The following is a 22917-nucleotide window of genomic DNA, read 5'->3' on the forward strand; positions in this document are numbered from 1 at the left end:
TCATCCTCGCAGGAGGGAGATGAGGTAGGAACAATTCCCATCTTCATTTGAAGAATGAGGAGACTGAGGTGCAGAAGGCAAAGCTAAGCCTCCGAGGCACACAGCTGAAAAGCGACGAAGGTGGAGCCCAAGCCTAGGTGTTTCCAGAATCTGGACATTAACTGGGACCCCAGTAACAACAAAGCCCCCCCTTGGTTCTGGACAGAAGGAAGTTGAGCATGCAGATGGAAGGGCCTGTGGGCCATGGTAAAAAAGTGCCCCAGAGTGTTGAGATGATGACAGCAGAGCAGGATGTCAAGCACAGGGGCCCAGATAGCTGTCCGCCCATGCCCTGCGGTCTGCATGGCTCCCCTGCTTTGTATAGAGGGGGTCCTGGCCGCGGGAGGGGGAAGGGCAAGCTCCCCAGCCTAGGTTCAAGCCCTGCTTCTCAGCTTCCTAGCTAATGGCCTTGAGTGACTCCCGCGGCCCCCGGGAGCCTCGGTTTCCTCATCTGCACAGTGGAGCGTCGTGGGTGGATGTAACACGGGGCACAGAGCCTGCCTCATAGCACCAGTGACAGCAGCTGTAAGATCTGTTGTCCCCCTGCCCCACCCCCCAGGCACAGACCCCAAGGAGCACCCGGTCCCTGCTGTGTGCTGCCTTGGTGCTGCTCAGCCTGGCCTGGATCTCAGAGGCGGCAGCCTCCCCTCCCCATCCCCCAGGCTTTTAATGAGTTTAGTATTTTCATCAAATCATTCTTCCTACAACACAGGGCTGGGGGAGGCTAAAAATAGCTTCCTGAGTCACATGATGGCTCCAAATGCGGAGGCTCCCAGCAAAGGTACAAGTGCGACTCCCTGTTTCCTAGGAAATGGGAGTCATTGTGATGCCTGACGCCAGGCTGCCGCCAACGCAGCCGGAGCGGCTTGCACAGGCACATTGTTTCCTGCGACATCCCTGCGTGTGACAGGGGAGGTGGGGGAGGGCCACAGAGTCCTGGAACTGGCAGATCTGTGGCCTGGTGCCCTGGGGTCTGGGCCAAAAGCCACCCTTAGCCTCAGGGGAAAGGGGTCCTGCAGGTGAGGGCTTTTTACAGCTGGATGCTTTGTCCCCATTCTCCAGCGGACCCAACAGGAAACTCTGTCCACCTGGACTTGTGCAGCTACAGGTATTATTTGGGGAAGACAGCAAGTCTGTTGACAAACACGGCCCTGGGGAGACCTTGCTGGACTCCCGCAGCCCATGGGGCAGAGGATGGGTGACTCCCCGCGTGCCCCCCGCCTGAAGACCTCAGGTCACCTGGAGAGCTGGTAAGCATGCTGGATAGTGCTGAGGTCTCTCCTCCAGCTGTACTGGGCCCACGCCTGCATTTCTAGTCCCTCAGATGCTGACCTTTCCCCAGCCCTTTGCTCCCTTTTCCTCTCACCCCTCCTCTTGCAGCAACTCAAAGTGACTTTTTTTTAGTCTCTCCGTCCTCAGTCCCGTGCTGGAGAGTCCTGGCACAGGGGCTTGCTCTCGTCTTGCTCTGTGACTTCCCTCCCTCCTTCGTCCCACTTGTCTAATCCCACTCCTGCGGGAAGTGGTCAGGGTTACAACTTACGGATCACTGCCCATAGGTGCTTGACCTCTCCACAATCCTGTCTGGCTCTCACTGTTATTGTCCTTGTTTTGCAGGTAAGAAAAATGACATTTAGAGGGAAAGTTACAACCCCAAGGCCCAGGATTAGAAAACTGAGCTGGGATTTAAGATGACTTGAATTTTGAGCCCACAGGTGAGTTGAAGCTCACCTGTTGACCTCACGGGAAACCTCCTCTGAAGCCTCATACACCCGAGGGTGTCCCCTACACTCTACACTCTTTGTCACACCTTCCTACAGCTTCTGTGTACCTTCCTACACAGGTATCTATTGATGGGCATGTTGTCTTGCTTAGACATTCTGGTGTTTAGGGCATGGGCTATGTCCTAATCGTAGCAGGAACAGGGTCTAGCACTACTAAATGTTCAATAAATCAGCTTTCTTGATGACTGGATAAATAATCTATCCATCCACCAACCCACTTATCTATCCATCCACCCATAAGCCCATTCATCCATCACCCATCCATCCATTTGGTTACCCAAATGTTTGTTGAATGAATGAATAAGCAAATCGTTGCTACCTGATTGCTACTAAGTGAATACATAAACACCAGGTCATTGCTGCTGAATAGATGAGTATTAAGTTCTCTATACAGGCAGGTTGACTGAATGAATGAATATTAGCTACTAATAAATGCTCTCTAGGTAAATTAGTGAATAGCTAGTAGATGCTCATTAAGTGTTGATTGGCTGGGAGAATGGATGGGTAGGCTGGTAGAGGATGGGTGGTTTAGATTGGTGAGTGGGTGAGTGGCTAGATGGGTGAGTAGGTTGGTGTATAGACGGACACATGGGTAAATAGATGGAGCCATGGATGGGTGAGTAGGTGGATGGGTAAGTTGATGTATATATGAATGGACAGGTGAATATATGGAGCTTGGAGGCGGGTAGGTGGGGTGGGGGCAGGTAGGTGGGTGCGTGGTCAGTTGGTATACATAGGATTAAATGGGGGGTAGCTGGAGATCGGGCATGGGATGGACAGACGGATGGATGTGGGGGTAGATATGGATGGATGGTGAGTAGATGGAGGCAGTGAACTGGTTGGTGGATGGATGGATAGATAGGTGGGCTGGTGGCTGAGTGAGAGGCAGACCCATGACTGTGACATTGTTAGCACAGGGCACTGTGCGATGCCGCTTCTGCCAGATAGATGATACAGGATGAATTATTCCCAGGACCCTGGGCACATGGAGCCTGCAGCCGGCAGGGCAGCCAGAGGGTGCTTGGGCCACCAGCTCTGACTGGGGAAACAAGATGGATGATGCACCTCGAGCATCTGGCGGGTGTGGAACTGTTTTAAATGTCAGGATGTCACCCAGCTGCGAGATTGGGGCCTGACGTTTGTCATGTTCCTGAAGCACTTGTTTTAATGACTAATTATTTTCCCTCTTCTGACATGGCTCCTTGGGAGGGGAGCAGGGGAGCTTGGCCGGAAGCCTGAGACCTGAGCTCGGCAATTGATTTCACTAACAAGCCAGGAGCGAATTAACCCCGACCTGCCAGGTGCAGAGCAGAACCTGGAGGCCCAGATCCCAGACGCAGCCAGGTGCTTCTCAGCTGGATGTCCCTGCCAGGGCTGGCCAACACCTGCCAAGAATCCAGAACAATTAGACCAAGCCCCAGGAGGACATCTAAAGACTTGGGGAAAGGCAGATGATTGGTTTAAAAGTTTTTTGTTTGTTTCTTTCCTTATGAGCCAGGATCGCTCTATATAGTTCAGACTGGCCTTCAACCCACTGTGTAGCCCAGGTTGATCTTGAACTCACAGCAATCCCGCCTCAGCTTCCAAGTGCTGTGCAGCTCCCAGGGTATATGCCACCACACCCAGCTAAAAGTTACTTGATTTTTATCTAATGATACGATTAGCCATTTTTTAAAAGTACTTACTGTACATGGGACATTATATAATTGTGTGACTGGAATTATTGCACGGTATTCTTGCAATAACCCTTTGAGGGACACCGCCATTTTCATCATAGTCTCCATTTTAGAGATGTGGACACTGAGGGACGGAAATCAAATTGTAGAGGTTTTACTGCACATTCTTGGACACAGTACTTCCTTCAAGAGGTCAAGCCTAATTCCTTTTCCTTGGTCAATAGGGTGAGTTAGTGAGTTGATCCCAGCTGTCAGAATGCATTACAGGGGGCACATTTGACCTCTGGGAAGGGTCACAATGGTGACAGCTTCCACCTGGCTGTCTCTTGAGACTGGTGTGGTAGCTTTGGAGCCCTGAGCCTCCAGGAAAGAGGTCAGACTGCTTGTGACCACCATACTGGGGTGGCCTAACCATATCGGGGAGACCAGAGAGAGAGGGCAAGACTCCCAGAGACCCTAGCCCCTACAGCCTCCGCAGGTCAGGTCCCTTAGCCCAGGCAGCAGGGATGTGAGAACCTCTGTCCCGGTCGCTTCCTGGCTAAAATGGCATGGATGACCCTGAGGGAGACTGATCCAGCTAAGCCCAGTTGGTTCCCATAAGCAGGAGTGACAACAATAAAATGATTCTAAAGTTTGGGAGACTTCATTCTGGGAGGCTGAGGCAGGAGGATCACAAGGTCTAGTCCAGCCTGGGAAACTTAGCCATTTAATGAGACCCTGCCTCAAAATAAAACATAAATTAAAAAAAAGTTGGGCAGGTAGCGCAGTGTGAAGGCCCTGGGTTCAATCCCAGTACCTCAAAAACAAAACAAAGCAAAACAAAACAAAACAAAACAAACAAAACAAAAAGTGTAGGACGCTCTGTTTTACACCTGCAACTGGAGCAAGGGTGATACCAGCCATCTGGATCAAGCAGCAAGCACAGAAAAGGATGACTATTTAAGCCAGACAATCTGACCCGGGGGGCGTCTGCCCACCGTGTGGACCTGAGCTGACTTCATTCGACCTTGTAGGTTTGGAGGGAGTGAACTAAGGAACTCAGGTAAAGCATTTGTGTTCAGGGCTCGGGACACGGAGGGCTCTGCCTGCGGGGTTTGCAGGCGTCCCCAGGGTTCTATGTTGGAAACACGGTCCCAGTGCACACTGTCGAGGGTGATCAGCTCGGGGGCTCTGCCCTCAGGAACGGGCGGATGTTGTTACTGCTGAGACCGGTGATCTGTGCCAGAGGGGTGTGGTCCACAAGGGCGTGGCCCCGGTCAGCGTCACACTGCCTTTCTGCCTTTTGCCGTGGGACGACATGGTACAAAGGCCCTGCTGCAAGGGGGCCCGCCATCTTGGACTTGCCAGAAGTAAGTTTCTGTTCTTTATAAATTCCCCGGCTTCCCACGGTCAACGCAATCATTATGTACTGTGAACATGTTCTAATATAAATAAAAATTTGAAAGAAGAATTATCCAGCCTTAGGTGTTTTATTACAGCAGGAGAAAAATGGGCTGAGATGGCGCCCCAGCTAATGATGACTTTATCCTTGTGATGCTCAGCAGGAGACCTGGCCACCATCCTCAAATTCTTTGCTTTCCCTCACGTGGCATGGAACACGTCCACTGTCTGTTAGGGGCTACTCCTCTGTGAGGGGGAAGCCGACCTTCTCCTGGTTGCCCCGTCCTTCTCCTCTTAGATGCCGGCCAGAGCCCCAGTCTCTCAGTGTCATCACCGAGGCAGCGCCCGGGGCTCTCCTGCTGCAGCCCTGGCCCCCTGTCTCCTCAGCACTACAGCCAGAGAGATCGAGATCGTTTCCCCCTGCCCGCAAACCCTCCAGGGCCAGCCTGTTTCCCTCACCGGGTCCACAGCACTTCCGTGACCTGCAGACTCCTCTCCTCCAGACACTCCCAGGCTCTGCTGCTCCTCCACCCCACCCCACCTGTTCGCAGTGCTTCACCATTTTTGAACACACCAGGTGCCTCCTGCCTCGGGGCTTTCTCTCTGCTGTTCCCTTGGCCTGAGTGGCTTTTCTGGTTGCTAGTTGCACGCTTTGCTTCTTCACTTCTTTCAAGCCTTGACTCAAATGTCATCTTGTTGAGGTCTGTCCTCACTACCTAATTCCAGTGACACCTTGTCTGTCCTCTCTCCATAGTAGCTGACTGCTTCTGATACACTGAGATGCTTTTCCTATTCCTCTCACTTCCTCCTTTCCCTCCTCCCCCAGAACAGAAGCCCTAAGAGCTTTTTGTCTTACAGAGGTTTTTGTCTGGTGGTTCACTGCCCCCGAATAGTGCCTGGCATGTAGTATATGCTTAATAAACAGTAGCAAATGAATGAATGCCTGTTGGCTGTTATAACTGGAGGCCGGCCAGGGAGCTCCTGTGCACACGGGTCCCAGGCCTTGCAGGTGACAACGACGTGGGAGGGGAAGGCAGGAGATGCTGCCAGGTGCTCCAGCCTGAGCTGGCGCTTGGGAAAGTGGTATGATGTGTGGTCTGGAGTCGCTCCTGCATGGTATGTGAGGACAGGGTCTCTGGTGAGAAGTCCAGTGTGGACCCCAGGCAGTGGTGACAGTGGATTCCTATAGAAGCGGGAGAGAGGAAGGTGAGGGTGGAGTGACTCATTCCGGTGGCCTGGAGGCAGGCGGCTCACATCAGGGCAAAGAAAGTGCCCCTGTCTTTGCTGAAAGAGGACGTGGCCTCTCTCAGAGTCTGTTGTTTTGTGACAGGCCCAGGCTGGTGAGGAGTTAAGAATCTAAGCTTTCTCCTGTGGATTTCTTAGTCTCTTGGGGCAGTTCATTCAGACCTGGAAAAGCTGCAGCATTCAGCCCTGAGGGTGTGAGTGGGAGGGACAGCGGCCCTGGGGACCTGGAGGGCAGGAGCTGGAGTGCAGTTTCTAGGGGGAAGTGGCCGGATCCCTCGGGGACCACAGGAGGGTTGTCACCGAGTGTGTTCCTGTCCCTTCCTTCACACAAAGGTTGGGGCAGAGGCCACACTGGGTGGGGCTGGTCTGGGCTGTCACTTCTGTACCGAGGGTTTCCACCCGCTGGGGTCTCAACGTCGGCCTCACGGGTTGGACTTTTAACTCCCAAGGCTTCCACGCAGTGATTCGTTTCTGGAGGTAGAGACCTTGTGACTGGTGTTCGTACTTTCTTGAAAGAGGCCCCTCGGGTCTTCCGTGTCCCTTTGGCCCTCTGAGGACAGAGCAGAACGACGCCATCTGTGAACTAGGAACCAGGCCCACGCTGGACACCAGCTCGACCAGGACCTTGATCTGGAGCTTCTCAGCCTCCGAGGCTGTGGGGAACTCGCTCCTGTTGTGTACAGGTCACCCGGTCTCTGGCGCTTCACTACTGCTGCTCAAGCAGGTGGACGAGGAAGGGGAGACAGACAGATGTCCTTGCTTCAGACAGCGGTGCCTTATGAGGAACTGGGCCCTCCTGTCCTGTTTGGAGGGAGACAGAGCTGTTGACTCTTCTAGAGCTCTCCTAGGACAGTGCGAACCTGAGAGATTTTGAAATGAAATGTTAACTGCGCTCAGAGCAGAAGCCTCCACCCGCAAGCCCAAAGCCACTGGCAAGGTCTGGGGGAGGCGGGGCAGGGGATTCCTGCCTTGCTCTAGCTGAGAGCCGTGGTGAAAGCTTGGGGCAGCACTGCCCAGCGGGAGCCCCGTGTGGATGGTAGTGTGCCCATCTCCTGCCCAGTGCAGCGGCCGCTAGCTGCGTGTACCTGTCAAGCACACAACACTGTCGGTGTGACGCAGGACCAGGGCCTGTGATCGTAGCTAATTATAGATCCTTGGGCCAGTGGCGATCCTACTGGACAGCACGGCTGAGGGACCAGGGTTACAGAGGCAGTGACCTCTGCCCCTCGTCCTTCCCCTCTCCCAGGAGGAGGGAATGACAACAGGGAGTGGGGTGGGGGTATCCCCGTGGGCTGGGTCACTCTGTACTTCCAAGGCCTTCCCATGGCTGGGGCGCCCTGTTCTCTCTGCCTGTCCAGGGCTGGACAGCGAAGCAGCTCTGGTCCAGTCTGTTTGGGGCCCTCGTGGCCATCTGTCCTGCCTCTTTCCCGCTTCTCAGGCGCTACTCTGACTCACTGGTGCTGCCGGGCCTGCAGGCAGCTGGACGAGGGCCGGGGCTTTGGCCTGGCGCTACCTCCCCCTCCTGCCCTGGGCTTCAGCTTAGTGGTGCCCATGATGCTGCCCTCTGGACGCCGTCACCCTGCCCGTCGCCAAGGGGCCACTGTGTCTTCTTCTGTGGATCACGCCTGTGGGTTTGTCTCTCGAAGCCACCGCGGGAGAACGTCAGGGAGGAGCAGCTCTAGTTTGGCACGATTTGAGCATTCTTGGTTTCCTGAAACATTCTCCTCCCATGAGATCTCAGGCCCTTCACAATGGTGCTTACAAGTTTTCTCTTTTGGTACTTAAATACTGATAAAAGTCCACATATGCATTCTCTTTGTAAAAGATTAAAACAACTCAAAAATTCTCCCCAACAGATACAACTGTGCGTGACCTGCCTCTCTGTTTTTCTTTTATAGACAGACAGACAGACACACAAACACACACACATCAGGACTGTGTCTCTCTCCCTATCTAGATCATACTATGTGTGTTCTGTGACCTGCTCTTGTCACCTACCATGTCTTGGGGGAATCTTTCTGTGTTGGGCACCATTCCTTTTTAACTTATGTGTAGTATTCCAACATAGTCTTGAGGAATGGGTTATCCCACCCCTTCCCATGGACAAATGTTTGTTTTTTCCCCCTAGTTTTCAATATCACAAACTGTGCTTTGAGTATTTTTGTGCATTCCTCTTTGCACACATATGAACATAAGTGGGTACACGCATGACAAGGAGCTGTGTAGCTGAGGCTATTGTTCAGCCAGTCTTCACTCTTTGCCTTTCCCCACTTCACGGGAGGAGTCCACCTCCCGTCCCACTGACATCTGCCTGGGCCCTGAGACCGGCCTTGTGCAGCAGGATGAGGTCAAGAGCAGTGCTGCCCAGCTCCGAGCTTAGGCCTAAGGAGACCTTGACAGTCCTTGTCCTGCTTGTACTTTGGCTGTCACTGTGACAGTAACATTGCCCAAGGAGCTGATGTCCAGGAGTCATAGAGACGCCATCTGACACCCAACCCAGCTGTGTCCAGCCTTGACCAGCTGCAGCCCAGCCAGACTAGGCTGGTGGAACATTTGGTGTCAGTGGACTGTTGAGTAGCATTCCCTTTGGCTGCCCTCCAGGAGGCCATGGATACCCCCAGGGTAGGACACACAGACAACACTGCTGGGCGCTTGTTGGGCAGAAGGGGTGCCACTCCAGTCCCCTTGATAAGGGACGGAGGGGCCCATACGGAGCTGTGTGGTCAGTCAGCAGTGCACGTGGGTGTGCTCGCGTTGAGCGTGTCCCCCAGCGGCTCACATGCCGGGAGTGGGTTTGGGAGGTGTTGGCACCTTTACGAGGTGGAGCCTGTGGGAGAAGATCAAGTGATGGCGGGTGCTGGCCTTGGGAGGAACTGAGGAAGATCTCCCAGGAACCTGCTTGTTCTCAGGGAGTGTTATAAAACAGCAAGTCTGCTGGGAGGAATGGCTCACACCCGTAATCCTGGCATTCTGGAGGCTGAGGCAGGAAGATTGCTGTGAATTCAAGAACAGCCTGGGCTACATAGTGAGTTCAAGGCCAGCCTGAACTACATAGAGAGACCCTGTCTCAAAAGACAGACAGACAGACAGACAGACAGAGAGAGAGCCCCTGCCTTCCTGTGCTCTGCTTCCTGTCTCCCACACACATGGTCTCTCCCTCCTGCATTTCGCACAATGCAGCTCATCATCATGAGATACAGCCAGCTGGCATTGTGTTCTTTGGACTTTCAACTCCCAGAGCTGTAAAGGGAATGAAATCCTTTGCTCTACAAATTACCCAGCCTCAGGTATTTCATCATAATAGCAGAAAAGGGATGAACACAGGGTTGTCAGTAAGGGGTCTGATGTGCCAGCTAATTTTAATTATCAACTTGATTGAGAAGAGTATCCAGCAAAAGTGACCAGATCCTGGTGGTGCTGTCCTCCTCAGGACTTTAATCCCTGGGTTCACAGCTGATGTGCCACTAGGAGGAGGGCCCCGGGCTTTGCCTTTGAAGGTCTACCTCCTACTGAGGTCTCTTCCTGCTCTCCACTTGCTGAGCACCATGAAGTGAGCAGCTTTTCTCTACCATGTCCTTTCTCTCTTCCATGTTGTTTCTGGCCTAGAGCCAGTGACCATGGACTGAAGCCTCTGAAACTGTAAACCACCTCTCCTGTAAGCCAAAGTAAACCAATCCTCCTGTAAGTTGCTGTGTGGAGTATTTCATCCCAGCAGTGGGAAATTGTGACAGCCCCATAGCTCCACATGTGTGGGTGCCACTTGTGCTTTCCATGGCCCCTGGATGTGGATTTGAGCATCTTCTGGCCCTACTGTCCCAGAAGCGAGTGGTCCTATCATAGTTGCCAGAGGGCTGCCTGGGCCTGGCTGGCTAAGAAAACTGCTCTGAATAGCCCCCGGGGGCAAGAAGAACACCCAGCACTGCAGCTGTCTGCTTTCCACCCAGACAGCCTGTCGCCCTGCACCCAAGGCCCGCATTTCTCTCCTCCTTCTTTGTTCTCCTGGTCCTGCAGCAGCCTCTTGGATCCGATCACAGGGAAGCATCACTCGGGGGAAAGAGACTCAGGCCTGCAGCACAGAACCTGCTGCCTGCCCCCACACCTCATTCCTCAGCTGCTCACGGGAAGAAAGTTGACTCCAGCACAAGGCCCTGTGGACACCTCCACAGAGAAATCCGTCTTTCTGTTGGGGGGAAGCCCAGACAATCCTCGGGGTGGGGAATAGATCTGTTTGCTCGCTGTCCCTGAGCCCTCTCTGCTCATCTGTCACTGTTAGCTCAGTGCTGATAATGCTGCCGAGCACTTACCCGGTTTGGTGGCTAGGGGAACCGAGAGGGATTTCCCCAGCAGAGACTCACTGTGTGCATGGGTGCTTGTAGTGATGCTGTTGTGGGAGGTAGGTGGCCTCACACAGGGGTTAGAGGCATGGGGGGGGCTTCATTTGGCCATAATGAGGGCATCTGCGTGAGCCTGCAGTACCTGCCCATGTATAGGGAAGAGATGGGGCAGGAAAGCTACACGTGTGCTGTCCCCAAATGTCCACTAGTCCATCATGAGGCAGCCGCCCTCTCCCAGCTTCTGGTAAGAAGTTCTTCCATGTCAGTGAGTGGGGATAAGCCCTATTCCTTTTATTTTGGTTTTTCTCTGGTACCGGGAACCGAACTCACGACCTTGCGCTTGCCAGGCAGGCGCTTTGCCGCTGAGCTAAATCCCCAGCCCCCTAAGCCCTATTCCTTTTTAATTGCTGCATAGTGTTGCCTTGTCTACATGCCAGGGAGCTACCAAGATGGGAGGGGGTGGCCACTGATTGAGAGAGTGCGGGTGCATGGCCAGTTATCTGCCGAGTGGTGAGCAGCACATGGGTGGGTGCTGGTCACAAAGCCTTCTCAGTGCATAAAGCACACTCACCTTGGGGCCAGAAACCTCTTCCCTCTGCACTGGGGAAGGGGCCGAATCCTGCCTGTTTCTTCCCTCAAACAGCTCCTCGAGGTGCAGTTATTGGTAGATGAATCTGCTAAGTCATAGAGAAGTTTAGGAACTTGTCCAAGATATACAGCTAGGAAGTGGCAGAGCCAGATGTCACCCCAGGCCTGAAGGACCTCACAGGCCACCCTGGTGACCGCTACCTCCTCCAGGGAGCCGCAGGGAGGAGAGGCTGCTGAGGCCCAGCAGGGCCCAGAGCTCAGGAAGTGTGCTGAGGCAGGCTGTCTGTGGAGAAGACACACACCGCCCCGCTCTCCCTATGTTGCTGAGAGCCTCTAGAATGACAGTAACCCTCCCTGTCTACACTCAAAGCTCCAAGTAGCTGGAGGAGGGCTCTGGTTGCGGCCAGTGACAAATAGCTGAGGTTCTGCAGCTTGAGCCAAAGCCTTCTGCCTGAAATAACCAGATAATTATAGCTGCAGTGGGTCCCTCAGCTTGAGCCGCAGAAGCCGACAGTCTCCAACCTAGACTGGGTCTTCCTGAGGGAAGCCTGGGCTCTGCAGATCCCTCCCTGGGATGCTCTTTGCTAGAGCCAGGAGCTCGGCTCCAGCCTCCCTCTCAGCTGCTAGAGTCAAACGCCCCAGGCCTGGTGGCCATGGGCAGATGCTCTGATCAGCCCTTCCAGGTCTCAGGACAGGGGCTGCGCAGGGTGCCAGCTGAGTTCCTCCTGTTCCAGCCTTTAGTATGCAGCCTGGCATGCTGGAGGGCCAGGCTGGGGTAGTCCCTGTGCTGGCTCTTCCGTATCCAGTGCTCCCTGGCTGGGCCAACACTAATATTTACACTCAAAGGCAAAGCTGCAGCTGGCTGCTTCCATTCCCTGGGGTTCTCCTGGGCAGGGGATGAATCTGCAGGCTGGAGTGATAGGAGACAGCTAATGTGGGCCAGTGGGACCCCAGGAGCAGGAGCCTACCTTCAAAGCAGGAAGCTAGGCCCAAGGTTCCGAACAACGGAAAAACTATAGTGATAATCCTTGCAATTATGTATAAGGTACCTGCCACATGCCAGATGCTAGGATAAGTATTTCCTCCTTCCTATGTATTTTTATTGTAGTTCTCATCCCAGTGTTGGAAGGCAGGGTGATCTGAGTCTTTCCGGCTATAAAACAGAGCCAGAGAAAAGGTCAAGGTCTCACAAGTAGGAAGTGAGGAATCTGAGAAAATTTACCTTGACAGTATATTGTCAAGAGGCCTACAGGGCCTGGGAAGTTTCACACAGTGATGGAGACTAGTAGTTTAAGGCAAAAACGAATGGTGAGGGCTGGGCTGGATGCAAGGGGACCTCTGTCCAGTGCCCAGCTCTAGCTAGTTATTGCCAAGAAAAATAGTGAGCTGGGTGGGGCCAAGTCCTTAGGGTTCCAAGAGAAAATGTTACTACTGTATGTTTGTTTCTGTAATCGGAGGTGGGGAAGGTACATATTGATACGTCTACAGGCTTTTGTTTGAAGTCTTCCAATTTTTAAGTGTTGGCAACACGTTCCTTTTCTTCAGAGATGAAGAAGGAGCCAAGTCAAGCAAGTGTCAGGGCGGCGACTCCACTCTGATTGCTGAGCCCGGCATGCTCAGTCCTACCCAGCCTCCTCTCTGCTGAAAGCAAGAATGAGACTTCAGCTAGTCGGTGTGCAGTCTGGACTGTCGCCCCTGAACCTCATTCACTGTTGAGTGCACCTCTGGGTGCAGCGCCACCCGTAGGCCCAGATGGTCAGGTCTGCCGCCCTCCCCGCCCAGGTGTCCTCCAGTTGGGCCCCTGCCATCTGCTCAGCCCTGGGGACCCTTGGATTCCTGTAATAAGCCATTTATGCTTAGTGGGTGGAGCAGTGACCATGTCGCTCTTATTATGGCTGGGTTGTCGAAGTGGCTCTCCTGCAGGCTTCCCAGTGTCCCATACACAGTGGCCGCGCTGGGCTCATGTGCATGTGTGCAGCTGACCTGACTGGGACAGAGGTCTCGGCTGGGGTAGTGGCCTTCCCACAGGGCCTGAGCTCCCTCCAGCCTGGCCTGTGTGTTCTGAGAAGAAGCTCCTCAGTAGGGGGATGTGGGAGGACCTTGATCCCCTTTTACACCCAGCCTTGGGAGTCACTCTGGGTGTTACTTGGCCATCTGTGAGGCTGAGGCAGTCACAGGGGCAGGGGCAGAGAGACAGATGCTCCCTTTTGGTGGGGAGGGCAAAGCCACATCCTAAAAAGAGCCTGTGGGGCAGGAGAGGGTTCTGGGAGGTCTTGGAGAAGTCACGTGTGAGGCTGGAGGCATCCCTTCTGCTGTGTCCCTCTAGGCTGACCCACGGCTGGGAGGGGCTTGGTAGAGTAGATTGAGAGCCCAGCAGGCAGGCTGGGAGGATGGGGCAGGCCCAGCAGGCAGGTCCCAGCAGGCAGGCTGGGAGCATGGGGCAGGCCCCTTGGGTTTGTGTTGAGGAGTCCCCTCAGAGAACCAGGTGGGGAATAGAGGTTCTCTAGTCTGAGTGACAGTGGCTTCAGAGGAGCAAGGAGTGAGGGGAGGCAGACAGGATAGGATCAGGGAGCCCGCCCTGTGCCTGAGAGCTGCTGGTCAGCAGGCCTGGCCTGGGGTAGAAGGAGGACTTGGCGCTCGCCAACTAATGCGGGGGACTGTCCGCGGCCCTGTGCAAGAAGGTGGGTTTGTTACCCTCAAGCCTGTTACCAGGCAAGCAAAGTCACTGTACAAACCAAAAATTGGGCCAAAGCGCAGGCCTCAGTGGCAGAAGGAGAGGCTACAAAGCAATTATGCAGATTTATGCGCTTCCTGGGACCAGCCCAGCCCCAGAACTGTGAAGTACTCAGGGCCCTAGTGGCCCACCCAAGGGGTTTTAAAAGCTCCCCAGTGAGTCTAAAGTGTGGCCAGGTTTGAGACCCACTGAGCCAGAGGGCAAAGGGCCTCAGGGAGGGAATGGCTAGGACAGAGAGAGGGTAAGGGAAGGCCGGAGCAGCTATGACAAGAAAGCAGTGGAAGGGAGCTGCTTAGCAGACTTTGGGGCCCTGAGGTTTGGTGGTTTACAGTGCCAGTGTCAGTGATGTACAGGTGGCTGACACAGGCTGTGTAGGCGCTTGGTCATTTAACCTCATTTGACTGTTATCACAAACTATGGGGCAGCATTTGCGTCTCTGTCTTACGGGGAGAAAACCGAGGCTCAGGCCGACTGCACGGCTGGCTCGTGGCTCACCCCAGGGTGGGAGTCCTGAAGGTGCTCCTGGGAGGGTCCTCGGAGAGAATGTGGGGAGCTGGGGATTCAGCCTCGAGGCAACAAGGAGTCGGTATGAACTGGGTTCAAGCGGGTGGCAAGTTGTAGGGACGCGAGGGGTGGTGAGCCTGGCGGTGTGGTGCGGGGGGAGACAGGAGGCCATGAGTGTGCATGCGCGTGTGTGTGTGCGTGCATGCGTGTGCGTGTGTGTGTGTGTGTGTAAGAAGAGCGTGAGCAAGTGAGCAGGGTGAATGGTGAGCAGCTCCTGAGTTGGGTCACAGCTCCCCTTCTGCTGGGCCCATCCTCCAAGGAGGCCTGGGCAGCTTCCCCAGCCCATGGCCCTGTGGCGCCTCAGGCTGCCTGGCCTGGGCACACGCTGTCCCCCCTGCCTGACCTCTCCTGTCTTCTCTTCCACTCCTCAGGGCCCTCCTCCCCTCGCACAGCTGAGACCGGCTTCCTGCTGAGACGGTGAGAAGTGAGTTCTGAGTTTACGCCCAGACGTGTAGCAGCCTCGGGCTCTCCGGCAAGTTATCGGCTTCCCTGGCCCTCGGTTTCCACATCTGCAGGATGAAAACAGCCGACGTTGCCTGGGCCTGGGAGGAGGTGCGGGGAGGGATTGGTGTCACCAGGCACTTCGAGCTGGGGACAGAGGCTCACCGAGAGCCAACCACCTTCCTTGCTGGAGCATGTAACCGTGCTCTGGTTGTCTGTCTGTCCATCTGCCTCCCGCCCCCCTCCCCGGGACTGCAGACTGCTGGCAGAGGCTGTGGCTGGTCACCAAGGCAGCCCCAGGGCCCAGCAGGGGGCAGGAGAGGCGGAGATCACAGGCGTCTGCGCTCCCCTTGCTCACAGAGCCTTATTGTGGATGGGAGCTGCACTAAGTTCTCACCGAGTATTCTTTCCACCTCCTGCCAGCCAGGGATGCAGCCCTACTGGCCAGTTGTTTAGGTTTTGTCTATAAGATGGTGTGGTATTTGCATGTAGTGTGCTCGCAGCCTCCCCATGCTTTAAATCACCTCTAGCTTACTCATAATACTGATGCCATGCAAATGCTATGCAAATAGTTGTTTTACTGTATTGTTTAGGAAATAATGACAAGAAAAATGTCTGAATGAGTTCCATACAGACACAATTTTTTTCTGAATATTTTCAAACCGTCTTTGGTTGAGTCCATGGCCACAGAGCCTGGGGATGCAGAGGGCTGGCTGTACTGCATCTGGAAAGTTATTCCAGGGAGGGGGAAGGAGATGAGGAAGAGAAACCAAACGCAGGGTGTAGGAGGGAGCAACTTGGAACTGGGGCTCTGTCTTGCTGGGACTCCCTGGAAGCCGGTGTAGCACAGGCCCCAAAGGTTGGCCAGAGAGCTGGGGTGTTTATCCACAAATTGAGGCTGCTTCTGGGCAGTGGTGGCCTTGGTCTTCTGCCCTGCTCTGTGTGCTACCCTCCGCAGGCACCTGGGCCCCAGGGAAGGTGCTGTGGAGGGAAGATTCGTGGTGTCTAACTGGTTGGAGTGAAGGGGTGTGGGTGGGGCAGCCACCAATATGCGTGTATGGTAGTGTAAGTGCTGCGCAAGATTTCCAGGAAAGCCCACAAAAAGGGAGGCTGATGCAGCTGATGGGGCTCGTTTTGCTCATCTTCCTCTTGCTTGGACTATGGATTTGATGGACTGGGTGTGGTGATGTGTTCCTGTAATCCCAGCACTCTGGGAGCACAAGGCAGGAGGATCACACATTCAAGCCCAGCCTGGGCAATTTCATGGCTTAGAAAGACTCTGTCCCAAAAAAGAAAAAAAGGGCTGGAGATACTGCTGAGTGCAAAGGCCCTAGGTTCAATTCCTAATACTTGGGGGAGAAAAGAAAAAGACAGAAAGAGAAGAAAAAAGAACATAGATTTGATGGTAGGAATTGCAGCAGCCTTCTTACATTCATAAGGCAAAGGGCAAGAGAATCACCAAGGCTCTCTGTTAGACATCTTTCAGTTACTGAACAATTTACTCATGAATATTATACCCTATAAGAAAAACTTCTTGTAGTTTAAGGCAGCCATTGATATTGGAGTGTTCTGTTAGTTGCAGCATAATCCAATCTTTGTTCAAGAAATCAAAAACATTGAAGAATAAGTGAGTAAAACGTAGGTGGGGATGGTGTGGGGAGGATAGCATCACTACCTTACAGAGGTGCTCAGAGGTTTGACGATGTACCTTATCTGTAAGCTCCTGTGGGCTGGTTGGTGGCTACCTTTGCCCATTAAATTTTATTCTCCATGTTTAAACCAATGCAGAGGAGACATAAAATAACAGCTAGGGAGGAAAGGGAGCAGTTGGAGGAGCTCGGGACCTCACTGTTGCTGAGGATGGCTGTGGTACTTTTTGGAGGAGCTTTGGTTCTTACTTTGAGCATTGCTTCCTGGCTCCAGTGCAGATCCTTCAGCCTGCTAGGACAGATCCTTCAACCCACTGGCACAGACTTTCTAGCTTCCACCACTGACCTTTGGGCCTTCCCAGCGCAGATCCATGAAACAGGCCTGCATGAGGCATTGTCGTGGGCTTTAGGCTCCAGTTGGACTTATGGGAGGCATTGTTATGGGCTCTAGGTCTTCAGCTGGACTCAGGCAGGACATTACTATGAGATCCAGGCCCTCAGCTGGATTCTTTGATCTTTAGTGTGTGGACAGATTTCCTGCACTCTTCTTTGTATATGATTCTTTTTTTTTTTTTTTTTTGGTTTTTCTCTGGTACCGGGAACCGAACTCACGACCTTACGCTTGCTAGGCAGGCGCTTTTGCCCCTGAGCTAAATCCCCAGCCCCTGTATATGATTCTTTAAGTGCCCATTATAAAATAATTCTATAAACTGTGTGTCCTGTATTACATTGTTTCCCTTGCATAAACCCCCAAACTAAAACAGTGCTCTTGACACAATTTATTTGATTTCCATTTGTGGAATGTCTTCATGTATTGAAATGCTGGTGGTTTTTCTTCTTTGCTAGAGGGAGAAATGTTGGGAAGGGGCTAAGATAAAATGTTTAAGACTGAGAGACTTAAACTCTCTTTATTTAAGCCTCAGTTTCCTCTTCTGTAAAATAGGGGTATAGTGACCATACTAACCCAAGTTGTTAGGAACAAATGAGAGAATGGATGGCTAGTAATTAGTAGATTCCCAGCATACAGTAGGCCCTCAGTAATGATGCTATATCATAATATATACCTACTTCCACTGGGCCTGAAGGAAATAAATGAGGCATAGTGCTTGTCCCTGGATAGCTCAGGAATCTGATGGTAGGGACGTGTATGACGAGGGAGGGTGAGACCTGCTGATCCCAGGTTGTGGCTGGAAATACAGACCCAGAGGGGTTCTGAGCACAGCCTGTGATCAGCTGGCTGGTTTGTGGTGGGCCTGCCCTCTGGCTGCACCATGTGAAACCAGAAGGACACTGAAAGTGTTACTGACTCTGGGGCGAACTCGGCAGAGCTGAACTGAGACCTGCTGTCATGCCTAGGACCTCTGACACAGGCCCATGATGCTGGTGGCAGCGCCTCGTTTGACCTTGCCGCAGGGTCCCACCTGTCTTCCAGGTCTTGGGAATGCATTTGTTGAAAGGAGCTGAGTTGGTTGAAATGACAGAGGATGTGCCATTTTGTAGAGCTGTGACCTGGAAATGTCTTCCACAATAAGGTGAGGAGCTCTGTTTCCGGATCAGTCACTGAGTGGCATCTTCCTCCTCAAAGCTGTTTTAGCTGCTGGCTTCAGCACTGGTCTCCTCAGCACTGTGAGGCCCAGAGAGGCTGTGGTGGGCTCCACATGCTCAGGGGAAGAGGAGCAGCTCTCACACCCAAGAGGGGAGATGTTGTTACAATATGTTTACATTAATTAGAAGAGCTATTAAAATGACTAAACAGTGCTGCTCAGAGAAACTTGGACAGGAAGCCCATCCAACTTCCCTGTGAGCAGGACTCCTTGTTGAGCCTCACAAGTGCTTCTGTAGCCCGCAAGGCTTTGTTAAACTCTGGTGACACTGTTCTATCTCACAGAGTGTCTCACTTTCAACAGGATGAAGGCCTGAGTGGTGCCGTAGAGTTGAGAAGGACAGAGGCCCAGGGCTGAGATGTCCTTGGTCTTCCCTTCAAGACGTCATCACCAGCCTGGGCAGTGCTGGGTTTTAGGCTTCTGCTAAGATCTTCTTTGATAATTTGGTGTCTTGGGGCATGTGTTGGTTGAATTTGTGTTACTGTAACAAATTACTTCAGATAGTCAACTTGAAAAGAGGAAAGGTTTTTCTGGGCTCATAGTTTTGGAGGGTGTTATCCATGGTTAGTTGGGTCTGTTGCTGTGGGTCTGCGGTGAGAGCACATCATGGCAGGAAATGTGTGGTATAGGAAGCTGCTCCCCTCACAGCAACAGGGAAGCAAAAGGAGAGAGGAACAGGAAGCCCTGGGGGTCTCAGTATCCCCTTCAAGGGCCTGCATTTCAGTAACCTCCCTTCTTCCCACTAGGCCCTACCTCCACCTCCTCAGCGTTCCACCTCCTCCCAACAGTGCCAAGCATTCAACACCCCAAGACTTTTTGGGACATTTTATATCCAAGCTATACCAGGACACAGGCAGGGGGCCACTCCTTCCTCCAGCATCTAAGAGATGATTTCCCTACAGTGACACATTCCCATGGGCACATCTCAGGTTCTTGTGAAACAAACAAGCCTACAATCATCATCATAAGCATCAACATAGCTCTTTGGGAGCACATGGTGGGACGTGACTCTTGAAATACAAACAGATGTGTTGTTTGCTCCTGGTGTTCCTTTCCACCCTTGTCCCCTCCTCCCTTCTGCCAGCTGTGCCTTTTGTCCGCAGCATGGGGAGGGATGATCCAGTGGGAACCCTGACAGCAGACTCTCTGCTAGTGGCTTTGGAGGGTCAGAGCCTGGGCCTGGGGCCGTAAAGAAAAGAGCTGGGGAAGAGGGAAACCTCACACCCAGACCCGCCTCTGTGGATGGGGACTGGGGGAGATGGAGGGGGTGCCCTAGAGGAGGGGCATCCTGGGGCCATGCAGGTAGAGTGGGCAGAGCATTCAGTCAGTGCTCAGCCCCTCCTCGGGTGAATGGGGCACCAGCCAAGGATGCCCAAGTGCTCAGCTGGCACCTCCAGACTCTTAATGCACACCATCAGCACGCAGGAGCTGTATGGCATGTCCTTCCTGTGGAAGGCTGGTGGGCACCTCAGTGGCACCTCACTGGTCTGAGGGCGTCTCCAGCAGTGCGCTGCAGTGTGGCCTGCTACCTCCCACTTGTACATGGATGCGCCTTTGCAGTGTCTGAGGATGTGTCAACTGTAGAGATGGTCGGGGCTCTGACACTTGCTGTGGTGGCAGTGACAGAGAGGACAGAGGCCCTCGACAGTTCCACCCTGGAGCCTACCAGGATGTACTTGCTGAGGGGCCACAGCAACTCTGCCCTCTGTGTTAATGGAAGCCACAACGCATGGAGGCTAGGGGAAGAGGGGCTGTGGCTGCTGTGAATCTGAGAACCAGCTCAAGGCCCACTCCTTGAAGGTGGATGTCAGCCTGCTTTCCATCCCTCTGCAGAAGTGTGTGGACCCCACTTCCGCTGCTCTGCCTCCTCTCCTTGGGCCTCTCCTTCCAGCTCCTGCACCAGTGTGGAGCTGCCCAGCTGTCCCTCACCCTGTCCTGCCTGCCTCCCACCCCCACGTCCACAGGCCTTTTCATTTAAAGGGTTCATTGCTACAGGAAACAGATGGGGAAACAGAAATAATAAACAGTGAGGATTTCAAAGGTTCCGGAAGCTGGGAGTCATGGCCTCAGGCCCGTGGTTAGGGACTTCCTTCTGAGATGGGACTACAGATGCTCGCAGCCACTGCACCGGGCTACTGGGACGGCCGTGGGCAGCTCCCGGCAGTGTGGGAACCAACATCCGTCACCCTCGCAGCAGTCCTACAATGGGGGGAGTCCCTACCCTGTCTCGGAGATGGGACAGCTTTGTTCAGAGAGCAGGATCAGCCTCATGATTTATGGGGCCAGTGCAAGATGAAAATGGAAAGCCCTGCTTCAAAAAGTGGGAATGTCAAGACGGCAATAACAAATCCTAGGCCAAGCGAGTCTCCTCTGCGCCCCGGACCCGTGTGATTGTCTCTGACACTCGGCCGTGGGGCTGACACATCAAGGAGACTGACCAGGGACGGAGACAAACCCCGGCGTCCCTGTAAGGTGTAGGAAGGCTCGTGTGGTGTCTGCAGTGTCCCTGGTGTCTACCTCCAGGGGTCCCAACTCTTTTGCCGCTTGTTCCCACCACGCCTTGCCAGAGGTCCTTATTTTTGTGACTTAAAAGGAATAGAAAGCCTTTTTTGTAACCATGACACTTGGGAGACTGGGGCAGGAAGATCACTGTGTCCAAGGATGGCCTGGGCTGCATAGGAAGACCCTATCTTAAACACAAGCAAGTAAAAAAATAGTAAGACGCAAAGCACGGCTTTAAGACAGCAGCCTCACACACATCCTGATGTGGCTCCAAGGAGCCTCTTGGCACTTGCTAAACCGGTAGCCAGCGAGCTGATTCGGCCTTATCCCACCCTCTCCATGCCAGGAACTTGACCAGGAAATGCTGTTGAGATGGGGGTGACTGTCATTCTCATTTTCTGTTTAATTTGTTGAAATGGGGGTGATCCTCATTTTCTGTTTGAAAACCCCAAGGGCAGGAAGATGCCTGAGCTTGCTCACTTCCGGAAGTAGTGTCTCCAGTCCCATTACTTGGATTTTATTGTAAGGGCCTGCAGCGGCTCAGCCTCCAGAGATAATTTTCCCCACGTGTAGTATACAGTAAGGTACACAACATACAACTGATGCAGTGTCTTCACACATGCTCATAAGAACACATATTTGTATTTTATCCCATTGTAACAGCGGTCTCCATGAAGGGGTGGGCTTACTCTCCATCTCAGGGGGCATTTGGAAATGTTTGGAATGACATCCCCTTGATGTCACAGCTGGGGGAGGCTGTTACTGGCCTCTCATTGGTGGGGTCTGGAGATGCTATGAAGCATCCTACAAGACATAGCCAGCCTCACCCCAGCCATCCAGCTCCGAGCGCCGGTGCCAAGCAGAGAAACGCTGCTAAACACTCGGCATTCATTCTGGTATTTGCAAGGAAGGAGTGAAATAAATCACTAAAGCCCTGACTCATAAAACTACTACCCTTAGGAAGTGAATGTTTAGGCGTTGCTTCCTGAGTTTGTGAGCATGGTACAAGAACAAAGGGTCCCAAATGGAGTCTGTGAACTTCAGATAATTCTCACAACTACGTCAAGGAGTTTGAATTGTTACCGCGCTTTGCTGATGAGGACACAGAGGGTTGGAGAGGAGGCTTGCAGAGGAGAAGCAGGCGAAGATTTCCTGGAGCTAGTTCATCCCAGGGTGCAGTCACAGAGTCCGGCGGGACATGGGGCTTCTTTTGCCCTAAGAGACGCATTTGTCTTTTTTTTTGAGATAGAGTCTCACTATGCAGTTCAGGTTGGCCTTGAGCTCACTTTGTAGCCCAGGCTGGCCTCGAACTCCTAAGGATCCTCCTGCCTCAGCCTCCCAAGTTCTGACATTATAGGCATGTGCCACCATGCCCAGCAAAGATATTCGCTTTGTCTCTCAGCATCGCCCAGCTGGGTTAACCTCCAGCTGACAGGTGCTTGTATCCTTTCCTCTCCTTGCTTTTGCTCCCTGTGGATCCGGTTTTCCTGCCTTCGGTCTGCTCCATCCACAAAACTGGGTTTTGCTTCGTCGGAATCACTTTTCTCCAGGGACTGGAGAGACACTGAGCAGAGCTCAGAGCCCAGGGGTGGAGCCTGTGAGAAGGAGAGAGCCCAGGGTTTCAAGTCTTGCATACCCTCAATATTTAGTGCGATATTCTTACGCTGAAAAAGCGTTCCTTGTTTATCTGAAATTCAAATGTAACTGCCATCCTATTGCTTGATTTGCTAAATCTGGCACCCTAGAAGAAAAGGCCGGAGAGGATGGGTCCTGGCGACTTCAGATGAGTCCTGAATCAGCTGCATCTGAAGCCAAACTGCCCATGAGCTGACAGCAGAAACACTGCCGAGGAGTTCTCTGTAGCTCCTCAACGCTGTCGTATTGGGAACCTCAGAGGGAAAGTCTTCAAGTGTGTCCTGCTCTTCCTCCTGTCCCCGTGTCCCCTCTAGGGATAACAAAGGCTTGCTGAGTATCAGGGCTCTGTCAGTGGCTTCCCCCTTTTTTGTGGTACTGGGGATTAAACCTAATGCCCTCCCACTGAGCCACATCCTTAGCCTTTTTAAAACTTTGAGACAGGCTGCTGCTAAATCACTAAGTTGCCCCGGCTGGGCTCAAATTTGTCACCCTCCTGCTTCAGCTGTCAGAGAGCTGGGGTTACAGGTGTGTGCTGCCACATCTAGCTGAACAGTCCCTTCTAACTGCTGTCCTTCTCACATCCTCTCAAGGATCAGCGATGTCCCAGCTGCCGTGCTAGAGCTTTCATTTCAGTAACCTCTACCCTCCTATAATATATTTGAGATGGCTGACATCAAACCCATTTCACAGGTGGGAAAACTGAGGTCTGGAGAGGTGACTTCTGGCATACTTTAGGGTTCTGGCT

Source organism: Chinchilla lanigera, unplaced genomic scaffold (genome assembly GCF_000276665.1).
Source record: "Chinchilla lanigera isolate Chin_1 unplaced genomic scaffold, ChiLan1.0 scaffold00020, whole genome shotgun sequence".
Taxonomy (NCBI): domain Eukaryota; kingdom Metazoa; phylum Chordata; class Mammalia; order Rodentia; family Chinchillidae; genus Chinchilla; species Chinchilla lanigera.